General features: G+C 40.3%; 1 long non-coding RNA gene across 1 annotated transcript; it reads right to left on the minus strand.

The window, feature by feature from the left end:
• Positions 1-53: 53 nt before the first annotated feature.
• Positions 54-21,549, minus strand: LOC112666104 (uncharacterized). The gene is made up of 4 exons (XR_003140737.2): positions 21,388-21,549; positions 6,990-7,338; positions 4,935-5,042; positions 54-226 (listed from the first exon to the last, which is right to left on the minus strand). It is a non-coding gene; the product is annotated as an uncharacterized LOC112666104 (long non-coding RNA).
• Between the last annotated feature and the right edge of the window lie 257 nt (positions 21,550-21,806).

Raw genomic sequence — 21,806 nt, forward strand, 5'->3', positions numbered from 1 at the left:
CCACCCCCACCCCCACCCCCACCCCGCGCCAAAGGCAGATGCCCAACCCCTGAGCCACCGAGGCGTCCCGGCATATACCCTTCAATTGCCTTTAGACTGGGTCAAGAGGAAGAATTTCACTGCTTGGATTTTCAGTTCTGAGCCAGAAAATGGAGTGATTCATATTCAGCTAATTTCTTTTTTCCACATAGTATAAAGATTACTACTCTGGGCCAAGATTCATTCCCTGTTAAAGATACCAAGAAAAAAGCTATAGAAGAAAATAACTGTCTTCCTTATAATCAGCTTTAAAAGGTAAGGACACAATACTTCCAGTTTCCCTCCCCTACCCCCAAATCTTTTCTGAATCTAGCAGTATTACCTAGGATAAAAGCAACTGAATGAATATGGTTCCATATCAGCCTGGGGGTCAGACACCCCTGGTTTCCAGTCCTGGCTCTGTCACTACAAGCTGTGTGATCTTGGAAAAGTTACTTATACTCTCTATGTTGTTGTTTTCACTATTCTTAAAGTAATAATATTACTAATAATTATTGTGAGGATTAAATTAATCTATTTTCCAGTACTTGAAAAGTACTAAGTTCACATAAATGTCAGTTAGGTGAACTCAGCATCTTACCCTTTTATGTGACCCTCATTTTAATATTTCTGGATTTGTTGAAGGAGTCCATGCCCTTCAGATTGGAATGGTTTCAATTATAACCTCTTTCAACCTCCTCTTTTTAATATAAAAACCCTAATCCTTTTAAAGAGCCCACACCTCTTTCATCCCTTTTAATGTTATAGTCGCCTGGCAATTTCTCCTACAGCTGCTTCTTCAGTCTTTCTGGCAACACTAAATAAGACCTTTCTAAGGTAGGCCTTTCATCTACCCTGCCAAATGCAGGGCCTTGTCCATAATAGGCACTGGATATATATTTGTTGAATAGATGAATGAATAAATGCAGCCAAGACATTCAAAAGTAATCGTGGCATTAAGCTAAAAATAAGGCAGCTTTGTTTCTCTGTAGACATGCAATGGGGCTAAATTACCACATCCCCTTCAAAGAATTGTTCCAAATCAGTCACTCATAGGGAACTGTACAAAGCCCTATTAATCATAATGCTATTATAAAACACAAGGGTGGGAGAAGGGACTGTCTCCTCTGCGTTAGGCACCTTTTAGTTATTACTCTGGCCAAAAATCCAGTCACCTAGACAGAACCAAGATCAAAAAGAAAATGCCTCAGCTCTCATCTCCAGGTGCCCTTGTTCACTGAAAATTGGCAAAAACCCAACTTGTCTGGAATCCCATGGACTGCTAGTGAGCTTTTGAAAAGGTGTATTAGATCATTTTACTCTCCTGTTCAAAACTATCCAGTGACATTCTGTGATACCTGAAACCCAGACTGCTCAAGGGTCCTGCTGATCTTTTTGCTCAATCATCGTCTCAGACAGCCATCACTTCACCCCATCCCCAATCTATCCCTAAGACAGCCCTGCAAACTTGTTCTGTGAAGAGCCAGAGAGTGAATATGTCAAACTTTGGGGAACATACCATCTCTGTTCCAACTACTCAACTTTGTCATTGTTACAGGAAAGTAGCCATAGTAAATGTATAAATTCACAACTATGGCTGAACTGTGGCTGTGTTCCAATAAAATGTTTTTTACAAAAGCAGGTGGCTTCCTGGATTTGGCCCATGGGCCATAGTCTCCCAACCTCTTCCCTAAAATAAGACCCCTTCCATAACCCCCTATCCTTATATCCTTGCATTTAGTTATTCACATTTGTTTGTTACTTCTCTGGTTCAGTCACTAGAATATGACCTTCAGAGGGACAGGACCTTTGTTTTGTTGACTGCAATGTTTCCAGCCCTAGGACATTTCCTAGCATATAGTGTGTGTTCAGTTGAATGAATGATCTCATCTCCTGTTACTTTTGCTGTCATTCACTGCTCTGATTTTCCTTCAGTTCTCAGGACATTCCAAATTCATTCTTGCTTTCTGGTCTTTGCACTTGCCTTTGCCTTCAGCCTGAAGCATCCTTCCTCCTTGCTTTTCATGTCCTCCTCTTCCATTCATTTAGTTCTTAGATCTTTGAAGTTGCCTTTCCTGATTATACTAAACAAAGTTTCTCAGAAGCTTCACCAACTCTTACTTTCCCCACAACATTTATTAAGAAGTGGAATTATCTTTTATTTGATTTCTGTTCATTGTCTCCCATGACTCCAGCAAGTTGATCCACCTCCTTAAAGCTTAGAAAAGTGTATGACACATAGGAGTTTTTCAATAAAAATGTGTCTAGAACAACAGTGCTTTTCAAACTTCAGTGTTTATATGAATCACCTTTGCATCTTGTTAAAATGCAAATTCTAAGTCTGTGGGTCTGGGGCAGGGCCTTGAAATTCTGTGGGTCTGACAAGCTACCAGGAGATATTGATGCTGCTGGTCTATGGACCACATTTTGAGCAGGGAGAGTCTAGTGAATATTTTTGACTGCCTCACCTTTAGGGCAGGAAGTGGACTGTAGGCTGAGGATCTTTCAAAAAACATCTGACATGTTTGCCAGCCAGAGCCAAAGATCAAAGCGGGAGACCAATTCCATCCGTAAAAGCCATATCCAATGCAAAATGGTAAGGACAGATTTTCCTGAGTCACTTAAGTGGTTTTGGCCTCAGGCACCAGGTCTTCAATGAACAGGAATTGGCAACATTTCCTATAATAAATTCACCTTGAAAATGCTGAATCATCCATGGGGAACCAAAATGAATCTGTCTTCATTCTGTGTTCAGTTATGTCTCCATTTATTTCAACCACTCTACTGCATACATTAGGGGAGTTACTTGCTCTACACCTCAATGTGGTAACCCTGAGAGACCTCATATTTTTGCAGAGCCACAGATCATACTGCTAGTGTAAATGGTGAGGACTTGACCTAAAAGAGAACTTCCTACCTCAAAACTGGAAGGGAATGTATCCACAGGGAAATATGATATGGTGGAGTGATTAAGAGCTGTCCTCTGGAGTCTGATTACCATTTAAACTCTGCATGACCTGGAGCACAGTACCTACACTCTTATCTTTTATTTATTTATTTATTTATTTATTTATTTATTTATTTATTTATTTTTAAAATTTTTGCTCAAACAGGGTGCTAGACTCTTTTTCTTTTTTCTTTTTTTTAAAGATTTTATTTATTTATTCATGAGAGACACAGAATGAGAGAAAGAGGCAGAGACACAGGCAGAGGGAGAAGCAGGCTCCATGCAGGGAGCCCGATGTGGGACTTGATCCCGGGTCTCCAGGATCACGCCCTGGGCCGAAGGTGGCGCTGAACTGCTGAGCCACCCGAGCTGCCCAGTACCTACACTTTAAATGCCTCAGTTTTTTCCTCTTAAATGGAAAATAATGGCACCTGATGCTTAGCCTTGTTGTGATAATTAAGGGACAGAATTCTTTGTAAAGAACTTGGCATAGTATATGATACATGTGAGTTAATTAATAATAGCTATAGTTTTTATTCTGCTTTACCATAGAATATTGTTATTATATTTATTTTTTTTGTTATTATACTTATTGAAAGTTATCTCATGTTTTAGAATTTGAAGAGTAGCTTTGCACATAATATTTAACACAATTATTTTAATATACCAGTTAAGATATAGAATTCTTACTATATACCAGGCATATATTAAGAGCTATGTTATCTCATTTAATCCTGAAAATAAATCTGTGAAGTGGATATTGGTGTCTCCATTCTGTAGATAGGGAAGCTGAGGCTTCAGATGGTGACATGGTTTGTTAAAGTTTACTCAACTGGTAGGATTGGAGCAAAGATTTGAGCCAGGTTTAGCTGACTTCAGGGTCAGCTAGCTATCCTTTACCTTCTAGCTATCCTTTACCACCTTGCTGGGGAGGTCATACATGTAATATAGATTTTGATGTCTTGGTTCTTGAACAAGAGATCTTTCTATTACAACACCAACTCTTAGGGTGCTTTTCTCTTCTGTGAGAGAATCCGTATGACAATCATCAAACATACTTTCAGGTCTAGCAATTAAGCTTCTGAGCTCTATTCTGATGGACTTTGCCAGCTTGTTTTCCATTTGTTTGTTTGTTTGTTTAATTTTTGTTAATGTAGACATCCTGTTTGATAGAGCTTTGGCCCAATAAATACTGTAACTTCAACCCTCAAGAAGGCCGCTCAATGACCATACTATCCCTTATGTTCTAGTTATCTATTGCTGATAATTAGCAACCATACCAAAATTTAGTAGTATAAAACAACAACAGATTCTGTGTCAGAAATTTGGAAAGGGCATAGGAAGGGCAGCTCTTCTTTGCTTACAATTTCTAGGGTCCCAGTTAAGAATACTTGGGGTTTAGGGAAGATTCTATTGTCTAGAGGCTGGAATCATCTAGCAGCGTCTTCACTCATATGCCTGACACTTGGGCTGGAATGAATCAAAGACTGGGCTCAGCTGGCACCATGGACCAGAGTACCTACCTGTGGACTCTGCATGTACCCTGGGCTTCTCACAGCATGGCAGCTCAGTACTCAAAGTACTCCCAAATGAGAGAATCTGCAGAACAAATGTTCTTTCAAGTCATCAGACTCATATTTAAGAGTCACATGGTATGATGTTTGTGTTCATTTGTGTTCTATGGTTCAATGAATCACTAAGAAATGCCCAGTTTCAAGGGTAAGGGAATTAGATTCTACCTCCTGTTGGGGGAAACAAAGCCACAATGCTAAAGAACATGTGTAATGGGAAATAATTGTTGTTATATCAATCTTTGGAAAATACAATCTGCTGCAATCTTCAATTCTATACTTTCCCTAGTTTGTCATATTGAACATTACTTTGCAAGAGGCCAAAAGCTTCTCTACTGAAATGATCTGGAAATGAGGAAAAAAAGAATCCTCTTGAATACCCAATCTTGAATACTTACAGAAAAAAATTACCCTTCCATATGTAGCATGTCTTCAATTCATGAGCAATAATATTTTAGGCTTTTGGAGTTATCAAGATGTCTTTGTTAGGTACAACCAAAAGATTCCTAAGGTGAGAAAAAATATATGAAAAAAACTTTAATGAATAACTGTACCATTTATTTGCAACTTTAAGGCTGCAACATGCATATAATCCTCACAACCCAATGAGTTAAACAATATTCTAAGTTCTCTATAATAAGAAGAACGTTGAGGATTATAACCACTGAGTAACGGTTCAAGTTTCACTGAAATAGGAAGTAGTAGAGCAAGGAAGTGTTCAAGCCCAACTCTTTAAAGATTCATAGCCATTCAATGGTAATCTAGTGATCCTCCTTGGAGCATTTAGTTTCAAGCTCTCTTTTTAAATCAGGAATCTTCTTGTTTCAGGTGATAAAAATAAAACTAAAGCTAGCTCACATAAGTGGTAATCATGCCAGTTATAGGAGCTTCAGGCATAGCTGGATCCAGGAGCTCCAGCAATGTTCTTGGAGTCTGTCCCTCTCCATATCTTGGTTTTGCCTCCTCTTTTTTAATATTTTATTTATTAATTCATGAAAGACACAGAGACATAGGCAGAGGGAGAAGCAGGCTCCCTGCAGGGAACCCAATGCGGGACTCCATCCCAGAACCCTGGAATCATGACCTGAGCCAAAGGCAGACATTCCACCACTGAGCCACCTAGGTTCCCCCTTGCTTCCTCTTCTGATTTCAGTCTTAAGTAGCCTCTCCCTATGTGGCGATAAAGATGACTACCACCAACTACAGACTGTATACTCTCACTTGAGCATAGCCAACAGGTGTTTAGCTTCTCTTCTCTATCAATTTGAGAAAGTGTCTGTTTTATTTCTTATCTGGATTAAATTCTAATTGAGCTCAGTTGGATCACAAATCTATTCATAAATCAATCACCCTTGAGCAGGGAGTTGAAATAAGATGGTTGGCCAGGTCTAGGTCAGACCTTCACAAGCAATATGGACTATGTATGGGGGAGGAGTGGTTTCCTAAAGGGATATCAACATGAGTATACAATGGCAAAATAATGGACATGGGGCAGCAAAAACATCAGGTGCTGACTACATTCACATTTTACAGTTGGATAATCTTGTAGTTGGCAAGACTGATCCTTATTCCATTTTTATCAATTCTTTCCCTCTGGCTCCCAGTGTTCTATTATTGCATCTGTTCCTCCTTCCTTAGAGGAAAAGAGTTGACAAATTTATTCACACTAAGGTGTGAGTCACTCAATCACCAAAAATCCTTGCATTCTAGTTTCTATAATGAGCATTCACTCATTTGACTAATATCTATTGAGCATTCACTATGTGACAGCCCTGTGCTAGGTAAGCACTGTGGAGATAAAGGTGAAATAAGACAAGCAGGTCTTACATAGACTCAAGTATGTATTAACATTGTAATGGGAAAAGTAAGATATATTTTCATTTTTAAAATATTAAGGTCATCAGGGAAAGGCCAATTACTCACACATTTCCAAATTTGAGGAGGTCGTAAATATTGCCTAGAACAGCTTTCTGACCTCCAACAGCTTCCAGAGCTCTGATTCAGCAAGTCTGGAGTAAGACCCAGGAATCTGAATTTTTATAAACACTCCCAGGTAATTTTGACGAAGATGCTTAAGGGACTTTACTTTGCTTTCCCATTAGTTTAACACAAAGGAATTATTCTCTAATGACTATATTTCTGAAATATAGAAATCCCTGAATCTCTCCTGAAAAAGAGAAATGTTGGAGCAAGGATGTCTTTCCTTTCAAAACATACTGCATAAGCAGCATCTAATCTGGTCTTTTCATAGAGCAGCCACCCCCACTTCCTGTATGTTGAGATCTGCAAAGTGGATAAAAGATGCTGTCGATGCCCAGCCCATAGTATCCGTCTCTTCACATTAAGAGCTGCTTCCTGTGAACATCTGAGCCTCTGTCTGAGGGTGTTTTTGTCTGGCTGTGGTTGCACACTTGGCCCATGCATGTCTAGGTGGAAGACTAGAGAATGAGTACCTTTAAGACAGCTGTCAGTCAACATTGGTTAGGGAGTTGGTGGATGCGCACCCCTGCTTCCTTCTCATCCTTTGGGGTAGCTGAATCATATTCTGTCTCGCAGACTTCCCCCAAAGCTTTCATTGGCTTTCTTCCTGATCCTGTCTTCTTGGAATGTTCCCTGTGATCACTTCCTGTATAAATGAGCAGTCTTCTAATCCTTGGCTCACAGTCATCTTCTTGGGAAACAAAGCAAACACCCATGTATGTCTAATTGTAAAAAGCCATGTGCTGTGCTTGCATTTTTCTTAGAAATATTAAGTGCTGACAGTTGTCTTCAGGTTACATCAAAGAAGTTCCAATGAAGTATCTGAAAGAATCGAATGAGGGCTTAAATTAGAATGGATTCCTCAATATCTGACACACAAACTAATACACATGTCTTCAGTTATCAAGCACAAGGTGGAGACCTTCTTACTATTATTATTATTATTATTATTATTATTACTATTATTTTTACCATTCACTCTGAAAAGACTCAGCCCAAATGCTAAATAGTTGTTCTAAAGAAGGATTTGGAAAAGGAACAGACTGATGTTAAAATGTTATTGTACTAAAATAGTCATAGAAAGTGCAAAGAGTGTGTTTATTATGCAGAATGCATCCAAGCATGATTAGATGTTTGGCAGAAGAAAAACTAGGAAAGAGTGGAAAAAGCCGAGCAAAAACCAGCCAGACCCAAAGAATTACTCGAAAAGTGAATGAATAGAAAACTTCTTGGGATTTGAATGTTGATGAATAACTGGCATCTCCCTTCTTCATCTACTTGCAAATGGTAACAAATCATTCTGATGATAATTGCAGAATATATCTATTTATGACAAGCTGATGGACATGGAGATCATTCTATTTTATGTTCTATTGATTACCCCTCAAACTAATTCATGGGTTCTCAGAAGAACCCAAGACTAAAAGAGCAACACCAGCGCTTTGTTCCCTAACCCAAAAAGAGAAAGAAAAGAAAACTATTAGTTGAATGAACACATAAGGAAGAAGACAATTATTCAGAGAAGAAGGCTGGAGGCTAAGTTAAATACAGCTATTTCACTGCTTTGTGAAAGTTCATGTTAAGCCCTTTACTTTTACAAAAGACCTACATTAGTACCTGTTTTCATTAACCCCAAGATATCTGAAGAGGACTTTCACTTTAATAAAAAAGGTCAAAAGCAAAAATAGCATTCAGCTTGTGTTTTATTACAGTGAGTGCTTATAGAGACCGGGGTCAAAAAACAAAAACAAAACAAAAAAAAGAGACCGGGGTCACCCCACATACAGAGACTGGTTCCAGTGAGCTCCTTCCCATGGAACTACTCTCAGCACCTCAGCATCAGGCCACTGTAGCTTTGACCTGTGTCTGTGAGCATCTGTGCTTCATCTCCATTTATCTTGTACATCCACTAGAAAGATGTGTCCTAAGGTATCAGAAAAGCCTAAGGGAAGGTATTTTGAGGGTCTGAGAATGCTCAATAGTTTTTCCATGTAAATAAATGGTAATAACTGCTTTGTTTTATACCATCTCAGCTTAGGAAAGTTTTCATAGATATGCTCTACTTTTGGATAGTGGAAGAAACTTGTGGGTGGGAGGAAGGGCTAGGACAGCCCTTTCTGACAAACATTCAGAATTTCTGTTCTCTGTTCTTGTGATAGCTACTAGGGAGAGATCAATTTAGAAATTTGCTTTCAGTTCTACAATTTAGACCTCTATTGAGTTGTAGAGGAAATCACACAGTTGAAAAGCTCCTGAAAACAATTTTGCTGTATTTTTTTCATCAGAATTTTACATAATGCTGCTCTTCTGAAACCACATCTTAGATACTTTCAGAAATTTTATCTTTAAAGTTTTTCTTCTACATCTAATTGTAACAAAACAACTATTTCAGTGGGATTCTTAGTTTTTCAAGCAACAGGAATTGATTAGGCCCATTTAACTAAAGCACAAAGTAATTCATTGGAAGTGCTAGGGAGAACTTTGAGATTTGAGACAAAGGCTGAAGAAATAGAAAAAAGGCTACCAGGAACCAGTGGTGCCCTGGGCATCCTGGGAATAAGAATAAATTGGCCAAATCATTAGCCACCACAGCTGGGACGAACCAGCTCCAACTGTTTTTGCTGCCTTCATGTTACTCCATTAATCAGAATACTGGGAAATAAAGTAAAATTTTTAGCTTGGGTTCCAGGCCCACATTTTGGCAAGGGGAGAACAGTGTACTGAGAATGGCAGTTCTACCAAGATGGCATACAGGGGGAGAAATTACTCCCCCCAAAGAAAATTAGGTACTGGAACCAGAACAAGGGGAGTATAGAACCTAAAGGTCAGGCTAGAGATATAGATTAGTGCTTCCTGAGATAATAATCTTGTAAAAAGATACCAACCTTAAAGTAACTTGTCTCACCACTTCATTGTATTAGTATTTTGCTACCTTGTCCGAAATATTTTCTTAATAGCCCTCAATGACTGTCATACCACTATTAGAATTTTTTTTTGAAATACATCACTTTTGAAGGATGATGCCTCCCTCTTGCCATTAATTGGCTTTGGTCTCTGGCCCTGAAGCTCACTGTCCTTTCTCATCTATCCTTCCAGACTCTACATACAGAGTAGCCCTGCCAATCTGCTCTACCTTTACTGCTGTATATGGTACCTTAACAACTTAAGTTTGAGGGACAAATTGTGACTCTCTGAGTTCCAATACATGAACATGTGCTAGGAATTTGACATCATATTCCTGGTGTTGAGTATTTTACATCTATACCCCCCTCTGTGCAGGTAGATCCTATATTATAAAACAAGAAATAATGATGGTAATACAGCAGCCCTTGAGAGCACAGTGGCTTGTATTCCAAGGCCTTTGAAAACCACCAAGTTCTCAGATATATCTCCTCAAATAATATTTTCCCCCACAAAATGCAGTAAAGCATAACTGAGAAACTATAAATAATCCCCTCAGTCTTTAATGATTCTATAAATACGGGACTAAAGTCATTTACAAAGCCATTAAAATAAATACTGGTTGGAGCACTCACTGAAACAATTTAACAAATCATTTTTTTTCTTGTTTTCCTAATAGAACATGTAGAGATCTGACTCACTGCTGAGTATGACATTTTCTTCTTTGATGTTTCCAACACATACAACTTCCAGATAAGAACTCCCAATTTTGTAAACCTCTTCATGCCCACCATCAATGCTGGAAGAGGATGGTAGATAAGGGGTGGGGCTCAGGAGTATAACTTACCAGGTTAAAATCCTGGCTCCACCAGTTAGTATTGTGTGAATCTGACAAGAACTCTTTTCAGTAAACCTTGTTTTCCTCATCTGCAAAATGGTGTAATGACACTAATTGACATGACAATTCATTTTAAGCATCAGTGTCTGATACTTCATAAATGCTCAATATACATTAACTTTTAAAAAACATCTTTAAATAATGACATCATGAAAGCAATTGCTTCTGCAAAGATGAGTAGAGAACAGCAAAGCAACCCAAAAGCATAAGATACTAGAAATAAACCTAACCAAAGAGGTAAAGGATTTATACCCTAAAAACTACAGAATACTGCTGAAAGAAATTGAGGAGGACACAAGAGATGGAAAAATATTCCATGCTCATGGATTGGAAGAATTAATATTGTGAAAATGTCAATGCTACTCAGGGCAATTTACACACTTAATGCAATCCCTGGAACGTCTGGGTGGCTCAGCGGTTGAGCATCCGCCTTTGGCTCAGGGCATGATTCCTGGGTCCGGGGATCGAGTCCCACATTGGGCTCCCTGCATGGAGCCTGCTTCTCTCCCTGCCTGTTTGTCTCTGCCTCTCTCTCTGTGTGTCTCTCATAAATAAATAAATAAAATCTTAAAAACAAAAGAAAATGTATTATTAAAAAAATAATAATGCAATCCCTATCAAAATACCATGGATTTTCTTCAGAGAGTTGGAACAAATCATCTTAAGATTTGTGTGGAATCAGAAAAGACCCTGAATAGCCAGGGGAATATTAAAAAAGAAAACCAGAGCCGGGGGCATCACAATGCCAGATTTCAGGTTGTACTGCAAATCTGTGATCATCAAGACAGTGTGGTCCTGGCACAAAAACAGACACATAGATCAATGGAACAGAATAGAGAATCCAGAAATGGCCCTTCAACTCTATGGTCAACTAATATTCAACAAAGCAGGAAAGACCATTCACTGGAAAAAAGACGGTCTTAAATAAATGGTGCTGAGAATATTGGACATCCACATGCAGAAGAATGAAACTAGACCACTCTCTTTCACCATACAAAAAGATAAACTCAAAATGGATGAAAGATCTAAATGTGAGACAAGAATCCATCAAAATCCTAGAGGAGAACAAGGCAACACCCTTTTTGAACTTGGCCACAGCAACTTCTTGCAAGATACATCTATGAAGGCAAGAGAAACAAAAGCAAAACTGAATTATTGGGACTTCATCAAGATAAAAAGCTTCTGCACAGCAAAAGAAACAGTCAACAAAACTAAAAGACAACCTACAGAATGGGAGAAGATATTTGCAAATGACCTATCAGATAAAGGTCTAGTATCCAAGATCTATAAAGAACTTATTAAACTCAACAGCAAAGAAACAAACAATCCAATCATGAAATGGGCAAAAGACATGAACAGAGATGTCACAGAGGAAGACATAGATGTGGCCAACAAGCACATGAGAAAATGCTCCACATCACTGGCCATCAGGGAAATACACATCAAAACCACAATGAGATACCACCTCACACCTGTGAGAATGGGGAAAATTAACAAGACAGGAAACCACAAATGTTGGAGAGGATGTGGAGAAAGGGGAACCCTCTTGCACTATTGGTGGGAATGTGAACTGGTGCAGCCACTCTGGAAAACTGTGTGGAGGTTCCTCAAAGAATTAAAAATAGAGCTACCCTATGACCCAGCAATTGCACTGCTGGGGATTTACCCCAAAGATACGGATGCAGTGAAACGTCGGGACACCTACACCCCAATGTTTATAGCAGCAATGTCCACAATAGTCAAACTGTGGAAGGAGCCTCGGTGTCCATCGAAAGATGAATGGATAAAGAAGCTGTGGTCTATGTATACAATGGAATATTACTCAGCCATTAGAAACGACGAATACTCACCATTTACTTCCACATTGATGGAACTGGAGGGTATTGTGATGAGTGAAATAAGTCAACCGGAGAAGGACAAACATTATATGGTCTCATTCATTTGGGGAATATAAAAAATAGTCAAAGGGAATAAAGGGGAAAGGAGAGAAAATGAGTGAAAATATCAGTGATGGTGACAGAACATGAGAGACCCCTAACTCTGGGAAATGAACAAGGGGTAGTGGAAAGGGAGGTGGGCGGGGGGTTGGGGTGACTGGGTGACAGACACTAAGAGGGACACTTGAAGGGATGAGCACTGGGTGATATGCTATATGTTGGCAAATTGAACTCCAATTTAAAAAAAGAGAGAGAGAGAACAGCAAAGCACCTTAAACTATATATGCTAGGGGCTAAGCGAGGTTCATTCACTAGCTAGATGACTCATTCCCTACACAATTCATATTTGTATCTTAGAAAAATTAAAAATCCTTGATAGGATCAACCTCCAGAGTCACTTACAAATAATGGAAATACTAAATCCACATGCACTGAGGATCTAATGCAGCATTGACAAATAATTGGGGAGTGCAGTGGTAAATGTTCAGAAGGAACATCTCTGAAATGTCATCTGGCTTTGTGAGACAAACAGAAGCATATTAAAGTAATTCCAAACATAACTGAGCTACAGAATGCTGTACATAAAATTGTGTAATCCTTTGAGTGACTTATTAGAACTTTGGGGTTAATACTAGACCAATTAGATAGTTTAGCTCACTAATGCAATCATCCCATAATGATACCAATGAGTTTCCCAGGAAACATGTCGGTGTTGCCAAAGTGGAGGCAGATCATGAAAAATAAATCAAAGTCCCATGATTTTTGGTCCTGTGAGAGAGTTGGCTTCAAAATATCATGGGAAACATATTATTACTATTGCCATGGTATGACTTAATTCAAAGCAACCAAGTTCAATGAACACATGGGGAAAAGGCACAGACTATACATGTATGGTGTAGAAATGGTGGTGGTGCCCCTGCAAAGCAAAAGGTATGCAGTTGAAAGTTAGATGAATACTTTGAATGGAACACTTCCCTGCCCCACTGACTGGTGGCATGGCCATGTGACTCACTTCACTCATAGAATATGGACATGAAGTAAACCGAGGCCCCTCTTACGTTAGCAGGCACTGGCACTCCTGCCATTCATCACAAGAGGGACATCCCTAGGTAGGTAGGCATTGAACCAAGCAGGATTAGCAGAACTAAATCCAACTCATAGCCTCAAGGGAACTAAACCCAGTCAACCCACAGCACAACAAGAGCCATTCCAGCTGATCCTCAGGCCCATGGGCATGAAAAATAAATTATTGTTGTGAGCCATTGAGTTGCAGGGTGATTTTTTATGCAGCATTGCTGAACAATAGTTGACAGATGAATAACAAGAGCTAATACCAATTGGGTCCTCACTTTGTGCAAGGCACTGAACTCAGGACTTAACATTCATGATTGTTCTAATTCTTAGACAACCTGGAGAGGTGGAAATTATTCTCCTTTTTAAAAAGTTAAGTTATTGACCTGAAGACACATGATTAATAAATGGCAGAATCAAGATTCAAATCCAGGGCAGTCTGGTTCTTGTGCCGAGTTATTTTTCACTGCACTACACCACCCCTCTTAGGTGTTCATTTATGTCAGGGTTGAAGGATAAAGACCACATTCTTCTACAGGTCTTGAATTCATTTGTCTGGCCTTCATAGCAATTGATTGTGTACTTATTGTATACTATATACTGAGTCTGGCATACAGTAAGCACTCACTGCTTAGTGGAAGTTAGCTCTTATGGGTTTTACCATGTGAATATGTAAAAAAAAAATTAAACAATGAGATCTTAAAGCAATACAAGGAGAAAAATAATGTATGAATAATATATTTGATATAATTAAAGAAACTACTTCCAGTTGTTCATGTTAAATGATTTATTGCCACCAAGTAAGATCTCATAGATTTAATTTTATTATAAGAGCAAATAAATTTATTTGAAACCTAAATTTTTAAAAAATTTATATTATATCACCTTTCTCACTGACAGCTTTTATGTTCTAAAATATCTCTTGGACCCTAAGTTTATTTTGAGAACAAACAAAAAAAATCTTCCAAAACGATATATAATTCTATCTCCTATGCTTCTAACATGGGGAGGAGGTATTATATGTAGGCCAAAATATTTCTAGATAGAAAAAATAATGCCTCTACACTCAAAGTCATGATGCTACGGTATATGATGAGGACATTATCTTTTCACATATTTTCAAAACTTTCAACAGTTAGAAGAGGCAAAGTACATTTTGAAGAACCACTAGATACCAGGTACTAATATAAGTTCTGGGAATTTTAAAACTGTTTAATAAAGCACCCCCATTTTACGTGTAAGGAAATGTCAGAAAGTATCCACAACGTCTCTGGCCGTACAGCTGGTTGCGTGCAATTGCAACTTGGAATCAAGTTTCTTCTAATTTAATGAATCAGGCATCTTGTTTTGCCAGAATCAGATCAGAACTGGAAAAATGGCAATGGTTGCTCTCTACCTGGAGGCACAAATGCAAACAACTACAAAGGCCATTCTTGTACAGGAGTGAAGGTGGCAGGGGTAATACTGCAGTAAGTGAAGGCAGCTGTGGTGAGAGGGAGAGCACAACCCCTGGGGCAGTCCCTGGTGATTGCGCACCACAGTCACTCCTGACATTCTTTCTTCTTGTCAACAGAACCCTGACCTTGTTCGGGTCATAGCATTCTCAACCCTGAGTGATGAATCAGGATTGGTGCAAATTGTGGAAATCTCAATATCCTTTGCTAGTAGGTAGGTGTGGCTGTGTGACCTAGCTCTGGCTAAAGAGGTCCAGGGAAAGAAAGACATCTAGGTGACTTCTGGGCAATTTCCCCCTTTCTTAAAATAAAAGAGCTAAATGGGCAAGGACCACTCCCTTGAATGACTTCTTTCCCCTCCTACTGCTATGATAAGGAAGAAGAAAAAATGCCACTGCATTGAGGATGGCATCAAAAAAGAAAGATACTGTTGTTAAGTTCTTTTTTTTTTTTTTTTTTTTTTTGTTTTGTTTTGTTTTTGTTTTTTTTTTTTTATTGGTGTTCAATTTACTAACATACAGAATAACACCCAGTGCCCGTCACCCATTCACTCCCACCCCCCGCCCTCCTCCCCTTCTACCACCCCTAGTTCGTTTCCCAGAGTTAGCAGTCTTTACGTTCTGTCTCCCTTTCTGATATTTCCCACACATTTCTTCTCCCTTCCCTTATTTTCCCTTTCACTATTATTTATATTCCCCAAATGAATGAGAACATATAATGTTTGTCCTTCTCCAACTGACTTACTTCACTCAGCATAATACCCTCCAGTTCCATCCACGTTGAAGCAAATGGTGGGTATTTGTCATTTCTAATAGCTGAGTAATATTCCATTGTATACATAAACCACATCTTCTTTATCCATTCATCTTTCGTTGGACACCGAGGCTCCTTCACAGTTTGGCTATAGTGGCCATTGCTGCTAGAAACATCGGGGTGCAGGTGTCCCGGCGTTTCATTGCATTTGTATCTTTGGGGTAAATCCCCAACAGTGCAATTGCTGGGTCGTAGGGCAGGTCTATTTTTAACTGTTTGAGGAACCTCCACACAGTTTTCCAGAGTGGCTGCACCAGTTCACATTCCCACCAACAGTGTAGGAGGGTTCCCTTTTCTCCGCATCCTCTCCAACATTTGTTGTTTCCTGCCTTGTTAATTTTCCCCATTCTCACTGGTGTGAGGTGGTATCTCATTGTAGTTTTGATTTGTATTTCCCTGATGGCAAGTGATGCAGAGCATTTTCTCATATGCATGTTGGCCATGTCTATGTCTTCCTCTGTGAGATTTCTGTTCATGTCTTTTGCCCATTTCATGATTGGATTGTTTGTTTCTTTGGTGTTGAGTTTAATAAGTTCTTTATAGATCTTGGAAACTAGCCCTTTATCTGATATGTCATTTGCAAATATCTTCTCCCATTCTGTAGGTTGTCTTTGAGTTTTGTTGACTGTATCCTTTGCTGTGCAAAAGCTTCTTATCTTGATGAAGTCCCAATAGTTCATTTTTGCTTTTGTTTCTTTTGCCTTTGTGGATGTATCTTGCAAGAAGTTACTATGGCCGAGTTCAAAAAGGGTGTTGCCTGTGTTCTTCTCTAGGATTTTGATGGAATCTTGTCTCACATTTAGATCTTTCATCCATTTTGAGTTTATCTTTGTGTATGGTGAAAGAGCGTGGTCTAGTTTCATTCTTCTGCATGTGGATGTCCAATTTTCCCAGCACCATTTATTGAAGAGACTGTCTTTCTTCCAATGGATAGTCTTTCCTCCTTTATCGAATATTAGTTGCCCATAAAGTTCAGGGTCCACTTCTGGATTCTCTATTCTGTTCCACTGATCTATGTGTCTGTTTTTGTGCCAGTACCACACTGTCTTGATGACCACAGCTTTGTAGTACAACCTGAAATCTGGCATTGTGATGCCCCCAGATATGGTTTTCTTTTTTAAAATTCCCCTGGCTATTCGGGGTCTTTTCTGATTCCACACAAATCTTAAAATAATTTGTTCTAACTCTCTGAAGAAAGTCCATGGTATTTTGATAGGGATTGCATTAAACGTGTATATTGCCCTGGGTAACATTGACATTTTCACAATATTAATTCTGCCAATCCATGAGCATGGAATATTTTTCCATCTCTTTGTGTCTTCCTCAATTTCTTTCAGAAGTGTTCTATAGTTTTGAGGGTATAGATCCTTTACATCTTTGGTGAGGTTTATTCCTAGGTATCTTATGCTTTTGGGTGCAATTGTAAATGGGATTGACTCCTTAATTTCTCTTTCTTCAGTCTCATTGTTAGTGTATAGAAATGCCACTGACTTCTGGGCATTGATTTTGTATCCTGCCACGCTACCGAATTGCTGTATGAGTTCTAGCAATCTTGGGGTGGAGACTTTTGGGTTTTCTATGTAGAGTATCATGTCATCGGCGAAGAGAGAGAGTTTGACTTCTTCTTTGCCAATTTGAATGCCTTTAATGTCTTTTTGTTGTCTGATTGCTGAGGCTAGGACTTCCAGTACTATGTTGAATAGCAGTGGTGAGAGTGGACATCCCTGTCTTGTTCCTGATCTTAGGGGAAAGGCTCCCAGTGCTTCCCCATTGAGAATGATATTTGCTGTGGGCTTTTCATAGATGGCTTTTAAGATGTCGAGGAATGTTCCCTCTATCCCTACACTCTGAAGAGTTTTAATCAGGAATGGATGCTGTATTTTGTCAAATGCTTTCTCTGCATCCAATGAGAGGATCATATGGTTCTTGGTTTTTCTCTTGCTGATATGATGAATCACATTGATTGTTTTACGGGTGTTGAACCAGCCTTGTGTCCCAGGGATAAATCCTACTTGGTCATGGTGAATAATTTTCTTAATGTACTGTTGGATCCTATTGGCCAGTATCTTGTTGAGAATTTTTGCATCCATGTTCATCAGGGATATTGGTCTGTAATTCTCCTTTTTGGCGGGGTCTTTGTCTGGCTTTGGAATTAAGGTGATGCTGGCTTCATAGAACGAATTTGGAAGTACTCCATCTCTTTCTATCTTTCCAAACAGCTTTAGGAGAATAGGTATGATTTCTTCTTTAAACGTTTGATAAAATTCTCCTGGGAAGCCATCTGGCCCTGGACTCTTGTGTCTTGGGAGGTTTTTGATGACTGCTTCAATTTCCTCCCTGGTTATTGGCCTGTTCAGGTTTTCTATTTCTTCCTGTTCCAGTTTTGGTAGTTTGTGGCTTTCCAGGAATGCGTCCATTTCTTCTAGATTGCCTAATTTATTGGCGTATAGCTGTTCATAATATGTTTTTAAAATCGTTTGTATTTCCTTGGTGTTGGTAGTGATCTCTCCTTTCTCATTCATGATTTTATTAATTTGAGTCTTCTCTCTCTTCTTTTTAATAAGGCTGGCTAATGGTTTATCTATCTTATTAATTCTTTCAAAGAACCAACTCCTGGTTCTGTTGATCTGTTCCACAGTTCTTCTGGTCTCGATTTCGTTAAGTTCTGCTCGAATCTTTATTAACTCCCTTCTTCTCTTGGGTGTAGGATCTATTTGCTGTTTTTTCTCTAGCTCCTTTATGTGTAAGGTTAGCTTTTGTATTTGAGTTCTTTCCAGTTTTTGAATGGATGCTTGTATTGCGATGTATTTCCCCCTTAGGACTGCTTTTGCTGCATCCCAAAGATTTTGAACGGTTGTATCTTCATTCTCATTAGTTTCCATGAATCTTTTTAATTCTTCCTTAATTTCCTGGTTGACCCTTTTATCTTTTAGCAGGATGGTCCTTAACCTCCATGTGTTTGAGGTCCTTCCAAACTTCTTGTTGTGATTTAGTTCTAATTTCAAGGCATTATGGTCCGAGAATATGCAGGGGACAATCCCAATCTTTTGGTATCGGTTCAGACCCGATTTGTGACCCAATATGTGGTCTATTCTGGAGAAAGTTCCATGTGCGCTTGAGAAGAATGTGTATTCAGTTGAGTTTGGATGTAAAGTTCTGTAGATATCTGTGAAATCCATCTGGTCCAGTGTATCATTTAAAGCTCTCGTTTCTTTGGAGATGTTTTGCTTAGAAGACCTATCGAGTATAGAAAGAGCTAGATTGAAGTCACCAAGTATAAGTGTATTATTATCTAAGTATTTCTTCACTTTGGTTAATAATTGATTTATATATTTGGCAGCTCCCACATTCGGAGCATATATATTGAGGATTGTTAAGTCCTCTTGTTGAATAGATCCTTTAAGTATGATATAGTGTCCCTCTTCATCTCTCACTACAGTCTTTGGGGTAAATTTTAGTTTATCTGATATAAGGATGGCTACCCCTGCTTTCTTTTGAGGACCATTCGAATGGTAAATGGTTCTCCAACCTTTTATTTTCAGGCTGTAGGTGTCCTTCTGTCTAAAATGAGTCTCTTGTAGACAGCAAATAGATGGGTCCTGCTTTTTTATCCAGTCTGAAACCCTGCGCCTTTTGATGGGGTCATTAAGCCCGTTCACATTCAGAGTTACTATTGAGAGATATGAGTTTAGTGTCATCATGATATCTATTCAGTCTTTGTTTTTGTGGACTGTTCCACTGAACTTCTTCTTAAAGGGGAATTTTAAGAGGCCCCCTTAAAATTTCTTGCAGAGCTGGTTTGGAGGTCACATATTCTTTTAGTTGCTGCCTGTCTTGGAAGCTCTTTATCTCTCCTTCCATTTTGAATGAGAGCCTTGCTGGATAAAGTATTCTTGGTTGCATGTTCTTCTCATTTAGGACCCTGAATATATCCTGCCAGCCCTTTCTGGCCTGCCAGGTCTCTGTGGAGAGGTCTGCTGTTACCCTAATACTCCTCCCCATAAAAGTCAGGGATTTCTTGTCTCTTGCTGCTTTAAGGATCTTCTCCTTATCTTTGGAATTTGCAAGCTTCACAATTAAATGTCGAGGTGTTGAACGGTTTTTATTGATTTTGGGGGGGGATCTCTCTATTTCCTGGATCTGAATGCCTGTTTCCCTTCCCAGATTAGGAAAGTTTTCAGCTAGAATTTGTTCAAATACATATTCTGGCCCTCTGTCCCTTTCGGCGCCCTCGGGAACCCCAATTAAACGTAGGTTTTTCTTCCTCAGGCTGTCGTTTATTTCCCTTAATCTATCTTCATGGTCTTTTAATTGTTTGTCTCTTTTTTCCTCAGTTTCCCTCTTTGCTATCAACTTGTCTTCTAGGTCACTCACTCGTTCTTCCACCTCGTTAACCCTCGTCGTTAGGACTTCTAGTTTGGATTGCATCTCATTCAATTGATTTTTAATTTCTGCCTGATTAGCTCTAAATTCTGCAGTCATGAAGTCTCTTGAGTCCTTTATACTTTTTTCTAGAGCCACCAGTAGCTGTATAATAGTGCTTCTGAATTGGCTTTCTGACATTGAATTGTAATCCAGATTTTGTAACTCTGTGGGAGAGAGGACTGTTTCTGATTCTTTCTTTTGAGGTGAGGTTTTCCTTCTAGTCATTTTGCTCAGTGCAGAGTGGCCAAAAGCAAGTTGTATTGGGAAAAAGAGAAAAAGAGAGGAGAGAAAGAAGGAAAGAAAAGAGAAAGAGAAAAAAAAAGGGGAAGAAATAGAAAAAAAAAAAAGAAAAAAAAAAAAAGAAAAAGAGAAAGAAAAAGAAAGGAGAAAAAAAAGGGGGTGGGGGAAGGAAACAAATCAAAAAGCAAAACAAAATAAAAACAAAAACAAAAACAAACAAACAAAAAAAGAACCACGGGGCAGTATCTTCTGATTCTGTGTACTTTAAGTCCCTTGGCTTCCTCTGGAAGTTGTCCGTCCAGCTGGTCTTCTGGGGGAGGGGCCTGTTGTGCTGGTTTTCAGGTGTTAGCAGTTGGGGGAGCTGCTGTGCCCCTGCCTGGTGCAGGGCTCAGTGGGGGGTGTTTACCCCGTGAGGCCGCAGGAGGAACAGCCCCAGTGGCGGGGCAGCTCTGGAAACCTGGATTCAGCCCCCGCAGGAACTCCGGAGCTCTCCGTCTGCAGGGCCTGGAGGCTCCGGGGCGGGGCCGCTGATCTGCTCAGCTGGGGCAGGAGCGTCCTTGCTGTCCTGGGCCCTCCCGGCCTCTGCCTGTCCCGGGGGAGGCCGGATCCTGGGCTGTGTCCCGGCGCCCTGTGCTCCGGAGCCTGCGCTGTTGGATTCGCGCTCCCGGGCCGCGCAGCCCCCTCCGCGGAGCTGCCGCCCGAGCCCCTCCGAGCTGCTCCTGGAACCGCGCAGCCCCCTCCGCACGGAGCCTCTTCCTCTGCCCGAGCCCCTCCGAGCTGCTCCCGGGGCCGCGCAGCCCCCTCCGCGGAGCCGCCCCCGAGCCCCCTCAGCTGCTCCGGGTCCCGCCGGGTCCCGCAGTGCGCGCTGCAGCCCTTAGGGAGCTCGGCGCACTCTCCTGGGCGCGCAGTTGCTGTTACTGTCCCGGGGAGCCCGAGGGCATCCCCGCCCTCCTGGTCCTGCTCCACCTCCCCACGAGCCCCTTTCCCCCGGGAAGGTCGGTGCAGCTCCTGCTCCTCCGGGACGGGGCTCTCCTGTCCTGGGGACACTCGCCCCGGCCTCAGCCCGGCTCCTCGCGGGCCCCTCCCCCTTGGAGGCCTTTGTTTCTTTATTTCTTTTTCCCCGTCTTCCTACCTTGATAGAAGCGCGAACTCTTCTCACTGTAGCATTCCAGCTGGTCTCTCTTTAAATCTCAGGCCGAATTCATAGATTTTCAGGATAATTTGAAGGTTTTCTAGGTAGTTTGGTGGAGACAGGTGATTTGGAGACCCTACTCTTCCGCCATCTTGCTCCTCCCCCTGTTGTTAAGTTCTTGAATGAAGTCTAAACAAGCCTTCCCCCAGACTCCTTGTTGAGCATGCAATAGATGCTCCTTTGGTTTAAACCTTTACAATGTGCGGCAAAATGCATTCCTGACTTCAACTGTGTCCCCATTAAAGAGGCAGAGGCTGTTCAACTCCCATCAACTACTGAATGTTGCAATGTGGGCTCTTGTTGCCACCTCTTCCAATAAGATAGAAAACAGTATTTTTTAAAACAGTAAAACCACCTGT

The sequence above is a fragment of the Canis lupus genome, chromosome 20 (genome assembly GCF_003254725.2).
Source record: "Canis lupus dingo isolate Sandy chromosome 20, ASM325472v2, whole genome shotgun sequence".
NCBI classification, from domain to species: Eukaryota; Metazoa; Chordata; class Mammalia; order Carnivora; family Canidae; genus Canis; species Canis lupus.